This window comes from Phragmites australis, chromosome 14 (genome assembly GCF_958298935.1).
Source record: "Phragmites australis chromosome 14, lpPhrAust1.1, whole genome shotgun sequence".
Taxonomy (NCBI): domain Eukaryota; kingdom Viridiplantae; phylum Streptophyta; class Magnoliopsida; order Poales; family Poaceae; genus Phragmites; species Phragmites australis.
Genome location: NC_084934.1, coordinates 7,065,654 through 7,086,879, shown reverse-complemented (window position 1 = coordinate 7,086,879; position 21,226 = coordinate 7,065,654). Strand labels below are relative to the sequence as shown.

Below are 21,226 nucleotides of genomic sequence, written 5' to 3'. Positions count from 1 at the left end.
TCTGTTGATTGTATCCTCCTAGTTGCTGCACCCAATAGGTATTGTTCTGGCCGGCTGCCAAATAGACAAAGAGTCTTTCTACACCCAGAATGACATGCACAAGCTTCTATTGCTGTCATAGAATGTTTGCGGACTTGGCTCCATGGCTCGGCGAGATGTAGTTTGCAAATTACTCTCCAATACAAGTTGCCACCTGGCTTGTCTTCAAGAGACAAAACTTTGCAAACTCCAGCCAGACACAGCCCTACCCCTAAATGGCGCCAGAATGACTGGCCTCACTCACAAACCGGCTTCAAGCGGGCGATAGCAAAAGGGTGGAATCCTCCTTTAGTGGAATATAAAGCCTCGTCCAGACCGGAGACATTACAGTGGGGACCTACTAGGGACAGTAATGCTGAAGGATTCCTCTTCTGCCTTCCTTCTAACCATGGTGTACAGGCTGACACGAACACAAGACAATCATGCTTTCCTCCCAGAGCTAAAGTCTCTCAAGCACCCCCCCCCCCCCGGGTCAATGATGGCTGCTAATCCAAGATTTCAACCTTATCTACAAGGCCATGGACAAGAGCAACAGCAACCTCAATCTAAGACTGATGCATCTTTTTTTAAGCATAATAAACACATGTGAGCTTCGAGACATACACCTCCAAAATAGAAAATTCACGTGGAGTAACAAAAGGAGGCCCTATCCTCATCACACTCGGATCACTGCCCACTTCTACTCGCCACCCAGAATGGGCCCGGACCTCAGCATGGGACTGCACCATGGGACACCAAAATCCCTTCCATTCCTTGAACTATAAACTGCGCAGCACAGCTGAGAAGCTCAAAGCCTGGAGCAGGACGATCTTCTCCAATGCCAAGCTACAACTTCTCATGGCTTTGGATGTCGTGCTTCGCCTTGACATTGCGCAGGAAAGCAGATCTCTATCGGCAGGGGAGAGACACCTTAGTGGATGGCTGAAAAAGCAAATCCTAGGACTAGCAGTCATCGAAAGGTCACGGAAAAAATAAGCCTCTAGAGTCTCCAACCTAAAAGAGGGTGATGCAAACACACGTTTCTTTCACCTGGAAGTCAATGGAAAACAAAGGAAAAATTGGATCCTAAGGCTGCAGAGAATAGCTCGGGCTAGGGCATCAGCCACGATGAGAAAACAAAGATTATCGAAGACCACTTCCAGAGAGTCATGGCACGACCCCCAGCCTGAGCAGTGGATTTGAACAGGGAGGCCCTCGACATCCCAGCTTGTGACTTAAGCTCCTTGATTCAGCCTTTCTAAGAGGATGAGATTCACAAAGCCTTCTGCCACATGCCTCCGGATAAGGTGCCCAGTCTAGGTGGATTCACCGGCCTCTTTTTCCTCAAATGTTGGCACATAGTCAAGAATGATGTTTCGGAGGTGGTAAGGGCTTTTTTCAACAACACCATCGGGTTCCAGCTAATGAACTCAGTGAGATTGTCCTTCTGCCAAAGGAGGGGCGGAGAAAATTGCAGACTTTAGATCTATCTGTCTAATCCATTCGGTGGCAAAAATTATTTCCAAATTCCTAGCGCTAAGATTAGCGCCTCACATGGAATCCATTGTTTCAGGATGTCAGAGCATTTTCATAAAACAGCATACTATTCATGACAATTATATGATCGTTAATATCATGGTGAAGACTCTAAACAAAAACAGGACACTGACGCTCCTCTTCAAACTCGATATAGTCGAGGCCTTGGATTCCGTACAGTGGGAATACATGCTAAGCCTCTTGATACACCTTGATTTTCCGTGTCAATGGCGTGATTGGATCTCCATGATTCTAACCACTTCAACTTCTAGAGTATTCTTAAATGGCATGCCAAACCCACCAATTAAACATGGACATGGGCTTCGCCAGGGGACCTCATGTCCCCATTGTTCTTTTTCCTATGCTTTGACCCACTACAACGCATCCTGCATCAAGCCTCAAACAGGGGTGACTTAACCTCGTTGCATGGGTACTTCACTAATCTACATATTTCTATGTACACGGATGACGTGTTCTTCTTCGTGTCCCTAACAACCCAAGGATATCTCGGCCTTGGCAAATATCCTTAACTCTTTTGGGGAAGCAACAGGATTGAAGACAAACTTTGCCAAAAATACTGTCACAAAGATAAGATGTTTGTGCATAAACATGGATGAAGTTCTTGTCGACCTTTTGACTGTTCCTATGGACTTCCCAGTCACAAATCTTGGTTTACCGCTCTCCACATGATGGCTCAAAAGACCGGATCTACAACCATTGGTTGATAAAACAATTGGGAAGATGGCGGCATGGAAATGGAAGCTTATTACTCCAAGAGGCTGCTTGACCCTAGTGAAATCCGGGCTTTCTTTGCAAGCGATATACTTCCTAATGGCAATCAAGGCACCAAAAGAAACACCGAGGTAAATTGACCCTTCTAGAAGATAGTTTCTTTGGTCCGGATGCTACAGGTTGTCGGGAGGAATTTGCAATGTCAACTGGGATAGAGTCTGTAGACCAAAAAGCAAAGGTGGCCTTGTGTCCTCCAATTGATCGTGTTTGGCAGAGCGCTTTGGCAACAGTGTTGTGGCATGAGTGCAAATCTCCTCTTAAGCCGTGGGTGGGGTATAAAATTCTGTGTGATAACATCAACAGACTGCTCTTTGCAGCATCCACGGAAATAATCATTGGCAACAAAGAGTCAACCTTCTTATGGTTCTCAGCTTGGGCTGCCAGTCGATGAACTTTGCCCCTCTGATATATGAGGCAGCAAGGGTCATGAGGAGGCACCTTCGCGGCGCTATTGAGAACAACATGTGGGTTCAAGACGTTGATTTCAATCAAATCCGAAGCTAACAACACATACATCAACTTGTCCTCATCTGGCGAAACGTACAGAAGGTGTCTCTTCAACCACATGTACCTGATGACATCATCTGGAAGCTTACACCCCATAAGGAGTACACCATGGCATCAGCCTGCAAAATGCAATTTGAGGGGTCAATAGACACCAATTACACCTCCCATTTTTAGAAGGTCTAGGCACCCCCGAAATGCAAACTATTCACATGATTGGCCAATCAGAACAAGCTTTGGACTACATATCGCCTAGCTAAAAGGGGAAGGGCCTTGCACTATTACTTGTATCCTTTGTCGGCATGCCTCAGAGACTTGTCTCCATCTTCTTGCGGAATGAGATCCGATCATTGCAGTGAACCGTAACTAAGAAACCTTTAAGCTCACCTAATAGTACTGATCAGCAAGGTCTCTGTAATTGAGCATGCCATCAGCTTCCTTAAGAATGCGGCTTTGCGGCCACACTCCACCTCTCTATCTCGCGAGGTTGAAGGAAGGTATGTAGGCTGGCTCCATGTTATAAGTTCTTCCAAACGCACAGATTGCATTACTATAGAAAGGATCATCAGTATCGGCTTAAAAATATCACCAGTAATAATTTTTAAACTAACAATCAGCACTAATTACTCAGCACTGATAGTCGGTTTGTGAATCATCACTAATAATAAGTATCAGTGCTAATCCATAGTTACCAGCCGGCACTGAAAAAGTTCCCGAGAGCCAAAAAAATAAACGAGCTGGCTTGATTCAAGCCAACTCGGCTGTCGCCACTGCCGCCGTCGCCACCACCGCCGCCACTGTCTCGATCCAATGAGCCGCCGATCAAATCGTAGAAAGGAACAAGAACAAAAACACAAAAAAGCGATTTTAGTCACTGAACAATGTCCTCGCGATTTTATTCTCTCGAAAGAGACAAGACAACAACAGATTGAGAAAAGCAAATGTTCTTATTATTGATCAGTTAGCTCATGTACACAACTTTTATGTTCATAATGCAATTCATGACCCATCCACAAACGTACTCCATATGGCATTGCTGCTTCAATAACTTCACTCCAGTTCAGTCAACAGTTCATTTACCTGATATCCACAGATCGAGACAAGAACAGATCAATCCTATAGGCTTTCTTAATTTCAGTTGAGCAAAACAACAAACAGCTGTGGGGCATGGTCCGAGTGACCTCACCTTGGGCTCGATGTCGTGGAATGAGTTGACAAGGACGTCGTTGACATCCTCCAGCCCCTCGAGCTGCCACACTGACGCCTCAAGGAACACCAGGCACCAGTTCGGTCTCGCGGCGAACGGCGCTACGTCATCGGGCCCAAGCTCCACGCCAAGCAGTCCTCGTGCAAACAGCTCACTACCGTCCCGCGATGATGGAGACGTGTCCGGGCTAGGACTCGGTGGTCGGGTGGGCGTGGCTGACCCCCCACTGACCCTCCTCCTACATCACGTCACATAGGAATGACGCCCTGTACCGCCTTCGCTCGTCCGGCTCGAAGAACTTGTCCACCCTGAGCCTATCAGCTGCACGCACCAAAAATCCCGTCGAGTTGAAGCGAGCTGTTCAGGGGATCGGAAGCTTGAGGAGACGGGATCGGAGGAAGAAGGGGTAAGGGGACACGCCGACGAGGAGGACAAGGCGCATGGCGGGGGATCGGATAAGGATGGTTGAGAGCGGAAAAGAGTGGTCGAGAGAGATGAGTGGATGAGAGTGTGGGAAAATATCAGGGGAGATAGCCGGCCAAGCGGATGTGAACCAAAATTTCGAATCCGCTAGTATCGATTTATGTCAAAAGTCAAAATTATTAGTACCGGTTTATAATTTAAATCGGTACTTATACTTAAACATAGATTGCTATGAATCGATACTAATATTTTATAGTATTAGTTCTAATCTAGCCAGCATCGATAACCTAGTGTGGATGACTTATTCAGTTGTAGTGTTGGTGGCCGGAGCCGCAGCAACATGCGAGATCCTCTGGAATGCTATCGGGAAAGGTGGATACAGACCCAGAACCGGGTTGAGCACACTGACGCTGTGGTTTACTCCGTTCACAAAGACAGTCGAAGCGCGCGCAGAGTAGCCTGTGTTGATGGTCCCCCGTGCTGGTGCGAATCCGTTTGACAACATCGCCGGGCAGGTTCACAAGATCAACGCAGGAGTGGCGTACCCAACGGCTGGGCACGGCGAGGAGCGGTCCCGGGCGGCGGGCGGCGGGCGGCGGGCGGCGGGCGGCGGGCGGCGACGAAGACGCGGAGCAGCAGCAGGACCTCGAACAGCAGGTCCTTGGGCAGGACGCCGTCGACGGAGGTGATGACGGCTCGCCTGTCCTTCTCCGGCATGGCGGACGGCTCTGGCGACGACATCGCGGGGCTTGTACAACTAGAAGCGGTCGAATTGGGACCAGATTCCAGGAAGCTAGATTAGATTCAGATGTGCAGGAAAAAATTATTGTAAAAAGAGAGGAGGGATTTGCTTCCTGCAACGAAGGAGAACGGCTGGTTTACCGTGCAAGTGGAGTGCGGTCATGTCGGCAAAGAGACCGATACGAGGGTCATGGAACGGACGCTTTTGTTGTGGAGTGCCCTTTTGTTGTGCCGTGCTTCCTGCAGCTAGACAAACAGCCGATTCCGACTCGTGTGGAGGAAAAATTTGTCCGACTCGAGTGGAGGCAAAATTTTGTCCGACTCGATCCAGGGCCATGAGTCATCCCGTCTTTATAAGCTTCAGCACATACTAACTTGGCAATTCAGTTCTCGAGTTCATAGAAGCTTTGCAATACGCAAGATCTTCTGGTTCCCGAGTCTTGACTCTTCCGGCAACCAATGGCGTCACCGAAGTTCCCGCCGAGCAAGCGAGCCAAGCTAGATCCCGCCAACAACGGCATCCTAACCACGGACAACCTGCAGGAGGTTCTGCTGCGTCTGCCCTCCAAACCGCTCGGCCGATTCCGCACCGTCTGCCAGTCGTGGCGGTCCCTGCTCTCCGCCCCGCACTTCGTCGCCGCGCATGCGACCCACCAGGCAGACACCCTCCTCGTCACCGCCGTGTACGACGCTGCTGACATCTCGCGGGTCGACGTTAAACTCGTGGACATTGCCTGCGGCACCGTCGTCACGCGACTGAATGGGCTCAGCGACGGCCACTTGGGCGCAAGCGGCGGCCTTCTCAGCTTCGTCGGCGTTCAAGACAGAGCAGTCCGCGTTCTCAACCCGGCCACCGGCTCCGTGACCGAACTCCCGGGGGACACGGCAGCACAGGGTCCCCATGCCACTTCGGGGTACGTTTTTGGGCAGGTCCCTGGGACGGGAGACTACAAGGTGCTCCACATCTACACTGTCCCCGGCAAGCCCAACCAGTCGTGCGACATCCTCACCCTCGGCGGCCGGGAGCAGCGCTGGAGACCGGCGCAGAGCCCACCGATGCGCGTCGAAACAAGCATCTCCCGGAACAGGGTGGTCACCCAAGGGGTCGCTCACTTCTTGTCCCATCACACCATCGAGTGTGACAGCGTCGTGTCCTTCGACCTCGAGAAGGAAGAGTGGAGACCGACCCTCATCCGAGGCCCGCTCTCCTCTGACGGCCGCCATTGCCTCCGCTTGCACCTGAGCTTGGCCGAGTTGAACGGCTGCCTGTTCATGGTGCACCACAACTACCGGGGCATGTCCATGGACCTGTACTTGTTGTCGGACCTGGAGAAGGGTACGTGGTCAAGAACGAACTCTCTGCATTTTGAATCGATTCTTCGTGGCTGGGAAGAGAAGCATGAACTCAGGAAGGGCCAACCGGTTCCAGTTTCACGCGACCAAGAATGCGTTGCGCAGCCATTGATGGTGTTGGACGACGGGAGGATCGCGCTCTGGGTGGGGCAACCGAATGGGGTGCTGCGGGTGCATGATCCGAGCACGGGCGCGTGCAAGGAGGTGGCCAAGCTGGGGAAGTGTTGTAGTATTGTTGGGTTATACACTGGGAGCCTCTTGGGGTTCATGTAATACAGTATTTGTTGATGTTTTCTGTAAGAATTGAATTTTGTTGATGTTAATCACCATCGTCTTTCCTTTGGGTCTATACCACAGAAGATTCACGCTTTAGAATTTTTACCATTAAAGATTTACTTTAACATAAATACTAAATTTTGAGCGTGCACGTGTTGATTGTTCCATCCTCACGCCGTGATAGCCACATGATTCAACCCCTCTCATACGTAGTCATTTGATCCACCTACTCTCCACTCAGCAGTTTGCACCGACACTCTCCTGTCTCATAGCGAAGTTGATGGTGACAACCACCAGCACACCATACACCTCAATAGATCTAGGCCACCACCCCTCTCTCCTAGCTCCGGCGATCGCGGGAGCCCCTCCGCCACAGCAGCGCGATGGACCTCCTCACCGCACAGATCCCCACTGAACTCCACTCCTTAAACCCGCTCCGGTAGTCGTCTACGCTGCTGCAGGGCCTGTAGCAATGCACCGCCGGTCACGACGTCTCTGCGCTCGCTCGCACCGCGGCCACAGAGATCCTATTGGCACCTTCCTCCGCTGTATGCAACCGCCTTGCCATCAACCTCCTCTGTGCGCTCCCACTACCCCCTGACCTCCTCGACACGCTCCTCCTCTCCTCTATTCGCTCTGACCTCTCCTTCCCAAACCCCGACGTCGCCTCATCCTCCATCGTCTCATTTCCCTCCCTCCCCTCCCACCTCCTTCCCCCCTCCTCTCCTCCACCCACGCCGGTGATGAGAAGCTCGATCCCGGTGGTAGAGCTTCGATTTGGGCATTAAGGAGATTCATCCAATAGGATCGCTTCGATTTGGGTGATGAGGAGCTTGTTCTATGATTTGCTTTTTATATTTTGTACCAATTTGTCTATATATTGTTTTAGATTTGCCAAGAAAATTAAATCAAATTGCTTTTAGATTTGTTTGCAGTTCTACAAATTTGCCAAGCGAAATACATCAAATTACTTTCCATTTTGTTTGTTGCTATCCTAATCGTGCTGCTCATAATCAACTATCTATGTGCAAATCTTGCGTTGATTTTGGCTTTTTCAATCTTAAACCTAAGCTCTATTGTTTTAACCGAAATAAATCTTTTATTTGATTTGCTTTTATGATCTCTGAAGTCATCCCAATATGCTTCCACATTTGTTCTAACTTGCTTTTGAATTCATTCTAATTTACTTACATCTTTTAAAAAAATGCTTATCTAGCTAGGTGAATAGGACAAGAACATATGGATTTTTTTCCTATTTTTTTGTTTGGTTTTGCTGTGAACAGGCAAACAAATTGGCTAGAAACGACGTCTTAATTGGGTACTTTCCTAATCTGAGTGTGCATGCAGACCAACTACAGCATGCGTGGCCATGCATTAGTCGGGTCCTTACTTTAACATATCATGTGTTCGCACCGTCGAGAATTTTACCACTGTGCTCATTCCGATTAGTCAGTGCAATTATTTTTAGGCACAATAATGAAATCCTTCGACCTATGTAATAACTAACAATAGCATACATGTTTCATATACTAAATATAGTTATTCAAAGAAGTAAAAGAATATAATATAGCAAAAGAGAGATTTATATACACAAAATTTACAATATAATCATGTAATTTCAGAAGAAAGGAGAATAGTAAGTAGCTGGATATGAGGGTGAAGTAAATTATATCGTCAAGAGTTGATCGTTCGTAGCAACTCTATGAAGAAGATTAAAATGGTGACCGATTTATAAGGGGTAAAAACAATCTTGCATAGTATCTTGATGTAAAGATAGCTTGATAGAGACAATCTCTATGGTAGGCGGCGGTGGAGACGACATGCGGGTGGCGGTGCATCCTCTCTAGAAACCGACATTGTAGATGTACGGGAGGCGACGTACCCTCTGAAGAAATCTGACGGTGAATGTATAGAAGTCAAATATTGGACGGCTAATTATGAAAGACAAATAATTAGAGATTAAATATATTTTTAGAATATATGGAAGGTAAAAATTGGACGTTTAAGTATGAAAGATAGATAATGAGAAATTGAATATATTTTTAGAAAGAGAAACGGATCTAACTTTATACGATAACTATTTGATCAACTTAGATATACGGTGAAGATTGATCAGATGTGCTACAACTCATGTATTTTATAGGATATGTGCTATATGCATGCACTTTTTTTTAAATCTGTCTAGCACTTGAGGTGTCGTGGCACATTATTTCTTTATTTTTTATAATCATGTCTTAATATCTTTTTTTGAGTTCCAAAACAGGGACTCAGCGAAACTATTTTTGTTTAATCTCCTTATAGATTCTGTGTTTTTAATTTGGCTCGTTACGACCGACAATTTGGCTTGTACCTATGCAATTGTGTTGACACGGTACATATATAATTGTTCCCTCCTTCCCCCCCCACGCAGATGTTTTGATAAGAACAATAGTATAAACAACGACCACACCAGACCAATCGGATCCCTCTTGGTGTCGATACTTGCCCTCCCCCCCCGCCCCATCCCTAATGCCGACCTCCGTGGCGCCGGATCACAGGCCAGCCACCGCGACCTCCCCTCCGACGTGATGCGCGAAGCCTTGCTGCATGTGGAGCGCTGGTGAACAGAGGCCGCGCGCGGCCTTTTATAGGAATATGTGACATCTTTTCTAGGGAGGTCTGGTGGCATAGATGTTTTTGTCGCTGGTTGAAAGAGAAAAAAATAGATAGCATCTAACCAGATATCACCATGAAATATTTGTCTATTAAAAGAATGGCGTGACACGTTCTTGTCATCCTTCCGGAGCGCAACAAGAGCTTAGATGTGATATTTTTTAAAATTAAAATCTATGTTTACAAATTTCAAATTTAAAAAATATATCTATATCTATACTATTTAAAAAAATATGTGATGATCAGTCCTAAACCAAACAAGACGTCCTACCTTTTCTCCTCTATATTCCTGACAAGTGGTCCCTCTTCCCCTAACCGACTCCACGGACCGGTCCGCAACACCTGGAACCGAGTCTGAAAAGAGCCCGTCGCGCCCAGAACTGAAAACAAGACACGGTAGAGAAAGTCAGAAGGGGGAAGAAATAACCCAATCCTAGGTTAAGTTGCCCACCCACACACCACCCAAATTCCAGGCCTTTCTTGCCTCCCCACCACCCGACAGCGGCGACAATGGTGGCCACGGCGGTGGTTCGAGCAGAAGCGACCGACTCGCACGCTCATTCTCCCTCTCATCCAATCAGGCCTAGCAGAAGAGGAAGACGAGGGCAAAGACGGGGGTAAGTCAACCAACCCCCCTCGTTGTTTGATCAAGAGAACTCGCCACCGCCGATGCTGCGGCGCCGGCCATGGTGTCAGCGCTGCTCTCGTACCTGCAGACCCTATGGTCATTCTCCACCTTCCTGAGGGAGGAGGACGACCTAAGCGCGTTGGCGCGGCTAGTCGGGCGCTCTCGGTCCCTGAGGAGACAAAGCAGTTAGTTCTTGCGCTCCACGAGCCGGGAGGATCGCCGGGAGACGACGCCGTGATCTACATCCTCGCTACGCAGAACCTCTCGGAGCAGTTTGCCTCAGACACCGAACATCTGATCGGAGCAGTTTCGCCCGGGGGGCGTGGTCACCCATGTCACGCACGGCCCTCAACGACGTCTGGATCGAGGAGCACTACCTGGATGGCAGTGGTGGCGTGCCGGTGCCGGCGTCACCGTTCTAGGTGATCAAGAGGTGCGTCACGGAGAAGAGGAGCATGGACCAGTACGTGAAGGAGGCCGCGTGCCATGTCCCGCAGGAGATCTTTGGGGTCGGGTTCTATGGCCATTTGCTGGCTGCCAAGAGAGCCGTGGAGGAGACCGAGTCATGTTTTCTCTTGCTCGAGTCTCCATCAAGGAAAAATTTATCGATAAAAAAAATTTATCGGAGGTTAGCGGTAAACAGGATTATCGGATTTATCGGAATTCTATCGGTGACGGACAAAAAATTTCGGACAAAATTTGAAAAAAATGGTTCAATTTATCTAAAAAATCACATATATTGAATCCAAATTATTTAACATAAAAAATAATACATAAATGAATTAGGATTAGAGGGAGTGGTTTGGCGGCCTGCGGACTGCGGGTCAACATTTTGTTGCTCGTATGTTGGATTCGGAAATCAAAAGACCTCAAATTCAAAAATTACCGAAATTTTTGGCCGATAAATATATTTACCGGCCCTCGCCGATAAACAGGATTATCGGGTTTATCGATTTTTTTTCGGCGATAATTTTTTCACTGGTCTCCATATGAGAGGAATGGCAGCAGCGGTGATGGATCGGGCAGCCGAAACAATGCTGGAGATGATAGCTCAGCAATTACAGGGTAGCTGCTCGCTCACTCATAGCTCTACGGATGATAACTCAGGTGTGCCATTGCAGACTAGCTGCTTTCTCCCCAAGAGTGCCACTTCAATTATAAGCTCCTGGAAGAACACCGCGGACCTAGACTCCCATACTAATTGTTGGCCCTCGATCTTTGTCGAGCGCATGCAAGCACTGCTTTGTCGTACTCTCCGACCACTCTCACGATCACTCGCAACCACTCAACCACCATACTTTTTGATTTTATTTTTCTCTTATTTATAGACTCTTACAGATCTATTTTTACATGCGACCTATGCTCCGTAACTTACGCTGTATCGCACGTCGTAACTAATGTGAGGTACGAAATTCATAATGTCATGATGCATGTCATGTCCCACGTCTCAATCTTATACCTATTTGCATATCCTTGACATACACTACCGGAGACGGCTTCTTTGCCGAGTGTCCCAGACTTTGCCGCGTGCTTTTTATCGGGCACTCGGCAAAGAGGCTATTTGCCGAGTGCCATAGAGAAAGAACTCGGCAAACATCTGGCACTCGGCAAAGAGGCTATTTGTCGAGTGCCAGAGAGAAAGAACTCAGCAAACATCTGGCACTCGGCAAAGAGGCTCCTTTCCCGAGTGTCATTTTTTGACACTCGGCAAACCCTATTTTTTTCACTTTTGACATCCAAACTTTTTCTGCAGTCCTCATACAATACCTGGTGGTCAAATTTTTTCTGCAGTCCTCATACAATACCTAGTGCTCCAAGTTCGTGGAGGCTATTTGCCGAGTGCCAGAGAGAAAGAACTCAGCAAACATCTGGCACTCGGCAAAGAGGCTCCTTTCCCGAGTGTCATTTTTTGACACTCGGCAAACCCTATTTTTTTCACTTTTGACCTCCAAACTTTTTCTGCAGTCCTCATACAATACCTGTTACTTCATGTTCCAATGTGGCACATTTCTCGGACTTTTTCTATATTTCTTTAATTTATTTCAATTAATTGAATTTTCTTGGATAATTCAAATTATAACTGCTAGTCATTCAAATAATGAAAAAAAATGAATGGAAAAATGATATTCATGTTATTTAGTATAATGTGAGGCCGTATCCAGGAACAGACCACCAATTTCGAACATCTTGTTCACGAAACATGACCACGAACTTGCGGTCGAGTTGTTTTTAAATTGTATAAAAAGCAAACGAAGTCCGAAAATCATGAAACTTGTCAAGATGTCATGATATCATATGTGGAGGCTGTGATAAAAATTTGAGAAGGTTTTGCGCAAGTTGTCACGTACGATGCTTGCAAACCGAAGAATCTCCGAAGAAGTTTACCGCAAGTTCGTGGTCATGTTTCGTGAACAAGATGTTCGAAATTTATGATCTGTTCCTAGATACAGTCTCACATTATACTAAATAACATGAATATCATTTTTTCATTCATTTTTTTTCATTATTCGAATGACTAGCAGTTATAATTTGAATTATCCAAGAAAATTCAATTAATTGAAATAAATTAAAGAAATATAGAAAAAGTCCGAAAAATATGCCACATTAGAATATGGAGTACCAGGTATTGTATGAGGACTGCAGAAAAAGTTTGAAGGTCAAAAGTGAAAAAAAAATAGGGTTTACCGAGTGTCAAAACATGACACTCGGCAAAGGAACCTCTTTGCCGAGTGCCAGGACGTCTGGCACTCGGCAAATAATTTTAATTTTTTTTTTAAAAAACCCCTCTTTGCCGAGTGCCAGATCGGGGGCACTCGGCAAAGGGGGGATTTAACCCCCGGCCCAGCCGGCCCACACACACCGCACACACGCGCCCGCGCCCGCGCCCGCGCCAGCGCCAGCGCCGCCGCCGCCCCCGCCCGCGCGCCGCCGCCCCCGCGCCAGCGCCGCCGCCCACTCCCGCGCCCGCGCCGCCCCCAGCGCCGCGCCGCCGGAGGAGGAGGAGAAAGAGAGGAGGAGGAGGAGAGGAGAAAGAAGGAGGAAGAGAAGGAGGAGGAGGAGGAGGAGGAAGAAGGAGGAAGGAGGAAGAAGAAGGAGGAGGAGGAGGAGGCGCCCCGGCCGCCGTTGCCACGTCCCCGACGCTTCCCCAGCCGTCGCCTTGTCCACCGGCGCCCTGGCCCCTTCACCACCGCCGCCCTACGACGCCCACTAGATATGCCATACCGTCGTCGTCGTAGTAGTATTACTAGTAGTTGCGGTAGTAGTGGTGGTAGAGTAGCAGTGGTGGTAGTCTAAGTAGTCGTAGGAGTGGTTGTGACATTGTTATATATATGTGGTTGGATATAATCTTGTGCATGTCGGCCATCGTGCCGTTCATATATATGTGCATGTCGGCCATCGTGCCGTTGGTTTTCTTGCAGGTTTTGGAAACCTCACCGTGCAGGGGAGGTGCTGCCGAAATTTTGTATTGACAGTTTTATGTTTCTTTTTTTTTGCAGAGAAGAGCCAGTCGGAGCGGCGCCGGAGTACCTCGGCGACCCCGATCGCCTTCCTTGCCGCTGCGGGTCTGCCTGCACCGCGTCGCCTCGCCACTGCACCGACCCGCCACGGCCCCGCTAGCCTGACTCCACCGCCACCCTAGGTATAACCCCTCTTTCCGTATCATGGTCGTAGATCACGTAACCCAGTTAGGCGTCTCCCGTTCGAAAGAGATACGGTTGGAAATATGCAGATATTTCCATATCTAAAACCGTATCTGTTTCGAATTGTCCACGTTTTTTGGACAGCCCGTGGATGCGTAGGTGGGGTTAGTTTCCATGGTCTGCTCCGATCCGAGACAGAGTTTCGGCATCATCTCCCTGTTGTTCTCCGGATACACACTCTCCCTAGCAGGACGTGTATTTGGAGAACAGCGGGGAGGTGCTGCCGAAATTCTGTCTCGAATAGGAGTAGAGCATGGAAACTAACCTCATCTACGGATCCTCTCGTGGGATTAGGACATATCCTCACCTATTAGATAGTAGGAACGTCGTGTAGATGCAATTGATGTTTATATTACTCGCCGCTATATATGTTAGAGGATGGAGGACCGTGAGTGGATGTACACGGGCCGCGCAAGTCAGGGTCAGGTCACCAATGAATGGATCGACAAGACCGATGCTTTCTTGGAATGGGCATTTGGCGTGGCTGCTAAAGGAGCGAGTAAAATTTGCTGTCCCTGCAGCAAATGTGCAAACAGGAAAAGACAAACGAAGAAGGTCATGGGGGAACATCTTTGGAAGAATGGATTTACGGCAGACTATACCCGGTGGGTCTACCATGGTGAAGCCGATCGTATGAGAGAGGAGGTGGTGAGACCACGCGTCGAGGATTATGATGCTGATGCCGGGGTAGCAAACATGTTAAATGACTATCACGAGGCACAGTTCGCTGAAGGACGTACGGAGGAGGAGCCAGAGGCAACCGCAAAGGCGTTCTACGACATGTTTGCCGCGGCACAGAAACCCCTTCACGGCCAGACAAAGGTTTCTCAACTGGATGCCATTGGACGCATAATGGCGTTAAAGTCCCAGTATAGCCTGAGTCGAGACGCCTTCGATGGTATGTTGACAGTTATTGGCAGCCTGCTTCCGGAGGGTCACCTTCTACCAAAGAGCATGCACGAGTCACAGAAACTCCTTCGTGCACTTAAGATGCCGTATGAGCAGATACATGGTTGCCCGAAGAGGTGCGTCCTATTTAGGAAAGAATACGTGGAAGCAAAGTACTGTCCAAAGTGTAAATCATCTAGGTTCCTGGAGGTAGATTCTGGTGATGGCCAGAAGAGGCAGCTTGACATTCCCGTGACAATCCTATGGCACCTTCCATTCATACCGAGGATCCAACGGCTATACATGACCGAGGAATCCGCGAAACAGATGACATGGCACAAAAATGGCAAACGATACAATCCTGACAGGATGGTACATGCATCCGATGGTGAAGCATGGACCCACTTTGATGGCATTCATCATGAGAAAGCTAAAGAGGCTCGTAATGTACGTGTTGCGCTGGCAACAGATGGGTTCAATCCTTATGGAATGATGGCTGCCCCATACACATGTTGGCCCATGTTCGTTATTCCCCTCAATCTCCCCCCCGGTATATGCGGAGGATGGTGGAGATTCTTCATACATGCAAAGTCTTGGCGCCGCTATGGGTGTAGCTCCGCCACCTTCGCTATTCGCTCCACCTCCACCTCCACCTCCTCACTATTCTACTCCTGTGAGTATAAATGTTTTAGTTTGTATGTTAATACTTACGGTCAAACCTAGTGGAGTATGAAAGTTTTATTCATGTATGGTATATATTTATCTTGTCTCACACATGCAATCTCTTCTCCTTTGTGCAGAATCAATCGGCGGCATCGAACGATCCTCATGCTTCAGCGAATCCTTCACCAAATCAGTCTCATTGACCATCTTGGTGATGATACTTGTGGTTGTTAATGGTACTTCTATTTGCAATTATGGTTGTAGATGATGGAGCACTTGGATTACTTGTGAACTTATTTGTGATATATTGTGAGACATGTGACGTTTGTGATATATATGTGGTGTTGGTGATATATATGTGCTGTTGATGATATATATGTGATGTTGGTGATGTTTGTTATATATATATATCTTCTGTTTGTTTGGATGTGATGTAAAAAACAAATAAAAAATGCTGTTTTCAGTCACTTTACCGAGTGCAATGGCCATGACACTCGGCAAAGTGACAACATGCTTTGCCGAGTGCAAAGGCCATTGCAGTCGGCAAACATCACAGATTTGCCGAGAGCCACGGTCCAGGCACTCGGCAAAGATGGCCTGTTTGCCGAGTGTCCTCCCGGTGGCACTCGGCACAGACGCCACCTTTGCCGAGTGTTTGATTCACTGGCGCTCGGCAAAGCGGAGACCTTTGCCGAGTGTCAGATTAGCACTCGGCAAATTCTTTGCCGAGTGCCCGATAAAGTGCACTCGACAAAGAGGTCTTTGCCGACAAACTGTTTACCGAGCGCCCTTTGCCGAGTGTAGTACTCGGCAAAGCCTTTGCCGAGTGTATATCGTCCTTTGCCGAGTGCCTGAGGCACTCGGCAAAGAAGCTGTCTCTGGTTGTGATAAGCAAGATAACATGCGTTTGACTCAAAACACAAAAGAAAAGACAAGACACTGATACCAATAAAATATTATATTCTAACAAGGAATATATGACTTATGGATGATAATGGAGGACTACTCATGAAGTCGCTGGCTCCAACTCTCAATTTCTTGATGTCCCAAGCTCTCTTCCAATGCTGCTACTGAGTGCAGCCCATCTGAATGCAAGCCAGCAGACAGATATGAGGCTCCACCTTTTGCACAGTCTGTCCACCCTTTACTTGCCGATCTTTATTATATATATGTCGATATTCCGCCGATTGGGAGGGCTATGGCTTCTGCTCAGAAGTTGCTTACTCAAGTTCATGAGGGGAAGCCAATTAGCAGTGAAATGTCATCCGACGTGTACGTGTTTATAATTGCAATAGAGGCCCTCAGAATGGGTTTAAACATTGCAGGAAGATGCCACATTGACACCAGAGATAAGCATGATTCAAAAAAGTTGGATTTTTCAGATCTCCATTCTGATGAGAAGTGCCACATTCTTCTTGTGCAAGCTCTCAGAAGCCAACTAAGAGAGTTTGGTTCTGTGGTGGCTATAGTTGATGCTATCTGCTTAGCTTGAATAAGGAGACACTGGAACAGGCCTGTTCCTTCAGAGATTACTCAATTTGCTAGCAGATGCTTTAGTCATTATGGTGACGAAAATGACGGTGATAAAATTGAGCTACCTTCGGTTGATAGCGCAGATAAAAGAAATTGGATATCTGAGAAACCTGTGGTCGCAGTTGGTGCAGGAGGTACATCAATTCTGGGCTTTTCATCTTTGTCAGCTGAGAGAACTAGTTTGATAGCTATGCGGACTTCATTTTATGAAATCATCCAAAAGAGGCATAAACAACCTTTCAGAATAACTCCTTGGGCAACATTTGGCTGCAGCATGGTTGCATGCGTTGGCCTTGTGATGCATGGAGATGGGATCGAGTGTGCAGCCGAGGCGGCACCTTCCGTTCCCATGATTGCTTCCCTGGGCCGTGGCCTTGAGAGCTTACGTCTGGCATCCCAGGAAGTGAGACAAACAAATGGCCAGAATGTGAAAGAAGCTTTGCAAGCGCTGATGAGCAACTTGAAGAAATCAGCAAAATAAAGAGGCAATACTTTAAAACTGGACTGTATAGATTCTGGTCATGAAATTTTCAAGCAACACTGAATTGTTATGACTATCTGTAAAGTGCATTTTTCTTGTTTTGCTGAGGTAGTGAAATTCTCAAGGTATATGCTTGTGGGCGTTGCTAGCTTGAGCTTAGGGAGCACTGGAGCCAAATAAGTACATTTTTTGGTTGACCTTCTGTACATACAAGATATAGTGTTTTGCTAACTCATTGATCCGAATGTGAATGTCAATATAATCACTATTTCTACTTTCCCTATTACTTAAAAAATATATAGCGATTTTCACACTCCAATATCCTGCCCCCATGTCCTGCCCTTCTTTACATTCTATCTTTGCTCCTAACCTATGCCTGTGCTTCCACCCGTCCTCCTGTTGGTTTTAGAGAAGTTAAAAATACTATCATATATAAATTTTTAGCTCCCATTACAACACACAGACATTCAACTAGTAAATATAAAAAATCAATCAGCAAGGCAGGAACTAGACGCCCAGGGAGAAAATTCTGAACTGGACTCCCCTCGGCCCATGTACTCTTCGAGTGCTTGTCTCCGGCCCATTATCTGGCCCATCTCGTGGACAAAACAAAGAGTCCGAGTCCGAGTCCGATCAACACTCCCAGTCAGTCGTTGAGGCAAACCTTTTAGCTCGACTCCACAAACAGCCGATTACCACTCGAATATAGACAAAAATTTGTCCGATTCGATGCAGGGCCATGAGCCATGCCGTCTTTATAAGCTTCAGCACATCCTAACTTGGCAATTCAGTGCTCGAGTTCTTAGAAGCTTTGCAATACGCAAGATCTTCTGGTTCCCGAGTCTTGACTCGTCCGGCAACCAATGGCGTCACCGAAGTCTCCGCCGAGCAAGCGAGCCAGGCTAGATCCCGCCAACGACGGCATCCTCACCACAGACGAGGTCGCCGCGCACGCAACCCACTGCCGGGCGGACACCCTCCTCGTCGCCGCCATGTACGACGCTGACGACATCTCGCGGGTCGACGTTAAACTCGTGGACATTGCCTCCGGCGCCGTCGTCGTGCGACTGGACGGGCTCAGCAACGGCCACTTGAGCGCAAGCGGTGGCCTTCTCTGCCTCGTCGGCGTTCAAGACAGAGCAGTCCGCGTTCTCAACCCGGCCACCGGCGCCGTAACCGAACTCCCGGGGGACACGACAGCACACGGTCGCCGTGCGTGGTCGGGTTACGTTTTTGGGCAGGTTCCTGCGACGGGAGACTACAAGGTGCTCCACATCTACACTGTCCCCGGCAAGCCAAACCAGTCGTGCGACATCCTCACCCTCGGCGGCCGCGAGCAGCGATGGAGACCGGTGCAGAGCCCACCGATGCGCGTCGAAACAAGCATCTCCCGGAACAGGGTGGTCACCCAAGGGGTCGCTCACTTCTTGTCCCATCACACCATCGAGTGTGACAGCGTCGTGTCCTTCGACCTCGAGAAGGAAGAGTGGAGACCGACCCTCATCCGAGGCCCGCTCTCCTCTGACGGCCGCCATTGCCTCCGTTTGCACCTGAGCTTGGCCGAGTTGAGCGGCTGCCTGTTCATGGTGCACCACGACTACCGGGGCATGTCCATGGACCTGTACTTGTTGTCGGACCTGGAGAAGGGCACGTGGTCAAGAGCGAACTCTCTACATTTTGAATCGATTCTTCGTGGCTGGGAAGAGAAGCATGAACTCAGGAAGGGCCAACCAGTTCCAGTTTCACGCGACCAAGAATGCGTTGCGCAGCCATTGATGGTGTTGGACGACGGGAGGATCGCTCTCTGGGTGGGAGAACCGAACGGGGTGGTGCGGGTGCATGATCCGAGCACGGGCGCGTGCAAGGAGGTGGCCACGCTGGGGAAGTGTTGTCGTATTCTTGGTTTATACACTGAGAGTCTCTTGGAGTCCATGTAATATATATAGTATTTGCTGATGTTTTGTTCAAGAATTTTTGTTGATGTTAATCACCATCGTATTTCGTTTGGGTCTATACCATACATGCACCTTTTTCTTAAAATTCGTGTAGGATCTGAGGTGTCGTGGCACATCATTTCTTTATTTTTTATAATCATGTGTTAATAATTTTCTTTGTTCCAAAACAGGACCTCAGGGAAAATTTTTGTGTTTAATCTCATTATAGATGTACTCATTACGATAGACAATTTTTTTGTTTATACCTATGCAATTGTGTTGACACGTGTACATATAAAATTGTTCTCTCCTTCCTCCACGCGGATATGTGGTTGCTTACGGACATGGAGAAGGGGACGTGCTCAAGAATGCACTCTCTGCATCTTGCATCTGTTCTTAGTGGCTGGGGAAAAAAATCTACGAGCTTGGTTGGGGTCAACCGGTTCTGCGATCGTGATTGCGTTTGCACTACCGTTGATGGTGCTAGATGATGGGAGGATTTGCGCTCTGGGTGGCCAAGACCAGATGATGTTGTGTTGTTGGGTTCATGTAGTAGGCCAAGGAAGAGGGGAGTAGCATTTGTTGATTTTCTTTTTAAGAATTTGTTGATGTTCTAGGATCAAGCTTGTCTTCAATTTTCTTCAAAATTTGAAGATTCCTAATTAATTTAATACATCAAAAGTTTGCATCGTTAAGATTTCTATCACTCCGTCCATAGCCGCTAGTTAATTTAATATTAGTATCCACCGAAATTTCACGAGTTGAATTTTACACCAAATTTTTTCTTAGCCTTAAGTACAATAATGAATTCATTTATAATTCGTGTGGAATTAGCTATTTCATACTAATATTCGGGGAAACAAAATATGAGGTGTTTTGTTTGAGGTATTGTGGCACTTTTTTTCTCGGCCTTAACGTGAGTTTGAGGTATTGTGGCACTTTATTCCAGTTTTTTCCTGCTAATGTGTTCTTAAAATCCTGCATTACATAAAAAATAAAAGACTTGGTGGTGTTTGGTTCGGCCATTTCTCCCCTAAATCTAATCACGCTGTAATGAAATACGTTACCTCCATTTGTTTCAATAGGCACGTAAATAGATCCCCTGAGATCCGTTAACAACCTTTAGGCCACCTCAAAGGGCTTCTTTTTTGAACCAAGGGATTTTCATTTCCTTCAACGTTCCAACGATTTCTCTTTATGATTCTCGTCACGAAAGAATTTCAGAGGTTATTTATTTCAGGATAAGATTCTCTTATTTTCCTTCATATTTTTTCTCAAAAATAAATTGTTGAAGATAAGAGAAAATAAAAGGAATGAAAACAGAGAAGAGAATCAGAAAGAAAATGAAATAAAGAGAATAGGATTGAAGATAGTCTTATGATCTTGTTCCCGCTTAACACTGGACATAAATGGATACTGCATCCCACACACGCAACATGAACTACTCCGCTCACACGCACATCGCTAGAATCCCTTCTCCCGTGACAGCAGGATTTCCCAAGGCATCGATTTGCTGGCCGCGTTGACGAGGCCGGACCTGGTCACTGGCGGCGACACAGGGGTTCCATTTGTCTCTACACGGCATGCTCGTGGCTTAAGCCGTCGCCACCGCAGCCCTGCATAATCAGTGCCTACAGACTGCTGCCGCCTTCCCGTCCTACCCGATGCCACCACGACAAGCGCCACCGTGGGGAATGTTCCTGCTCACGCACACACCTTCTCTTCACAGTTGTTGGATTCTCTTTTAGTTTAAGGAGAACGAGCTGATTTGCAAGATGCAAAGGGTTATTGGTTGGTGATGGTGGTTTCTGATTCTATTATGTAGGTATACCAAACAAAATCGGTATTACTTTACATTGTTTTCATTTCCAATAGTATTTGACCATTTACGTTTAC

The 21,226-nt window shown here is 47.5% G+C and overlaps 2 long non-coding RNA genes and 1 pseudogene across 3 annotated transcripts; 2 read left to right on the top strand and 1 right to left on the bottom strand.

Annotated features, from left to right (window-relative positions):
* Positions 1-2,811: 2,811 nt before the first annotated feature.
* On the bottom strand, positions 2,812-4,677 carry LOC133890125 (uncharacterized). 2 transcript variants are annotated; one of them, XR_009904021.1, is made up of 3 exons: positions 4,037-4,610; positions 3,543-3,930; positions 2,812-3,400 (listed from the first exon to the last, which is right to left on the bottom strand). It is a non-coding gene; the product is annotated as an uncharacterized LOC133890125 (long non-coding RNA). The 2 variants fall into 2 exon arrangements; XR_009904020.1 differs by having other exon boundaries at positions 2,812-3,930; positions 4,037-4,677.
* Positions 4,678-10,188: 5,511 nt separating this feature from the next.
* LOC133890204 (uncharacterized) lies at positions 10,189-17,396 on the top strand (annotated as a pseudogene).
* Positions 15,326-15,755, top strand: LOC133889949 (uncharacterized). The gene is made up of 2 exons (XR_009903975.1): positions 15,326-15,392; positions 15,520-15,755. It is a non-coding gene; the product is annotated as an uncharacterized LOC133889949 (long non-coding RNA).
* Positions 17,397-21,226: the final 3,830 nt, after the last annotated feature.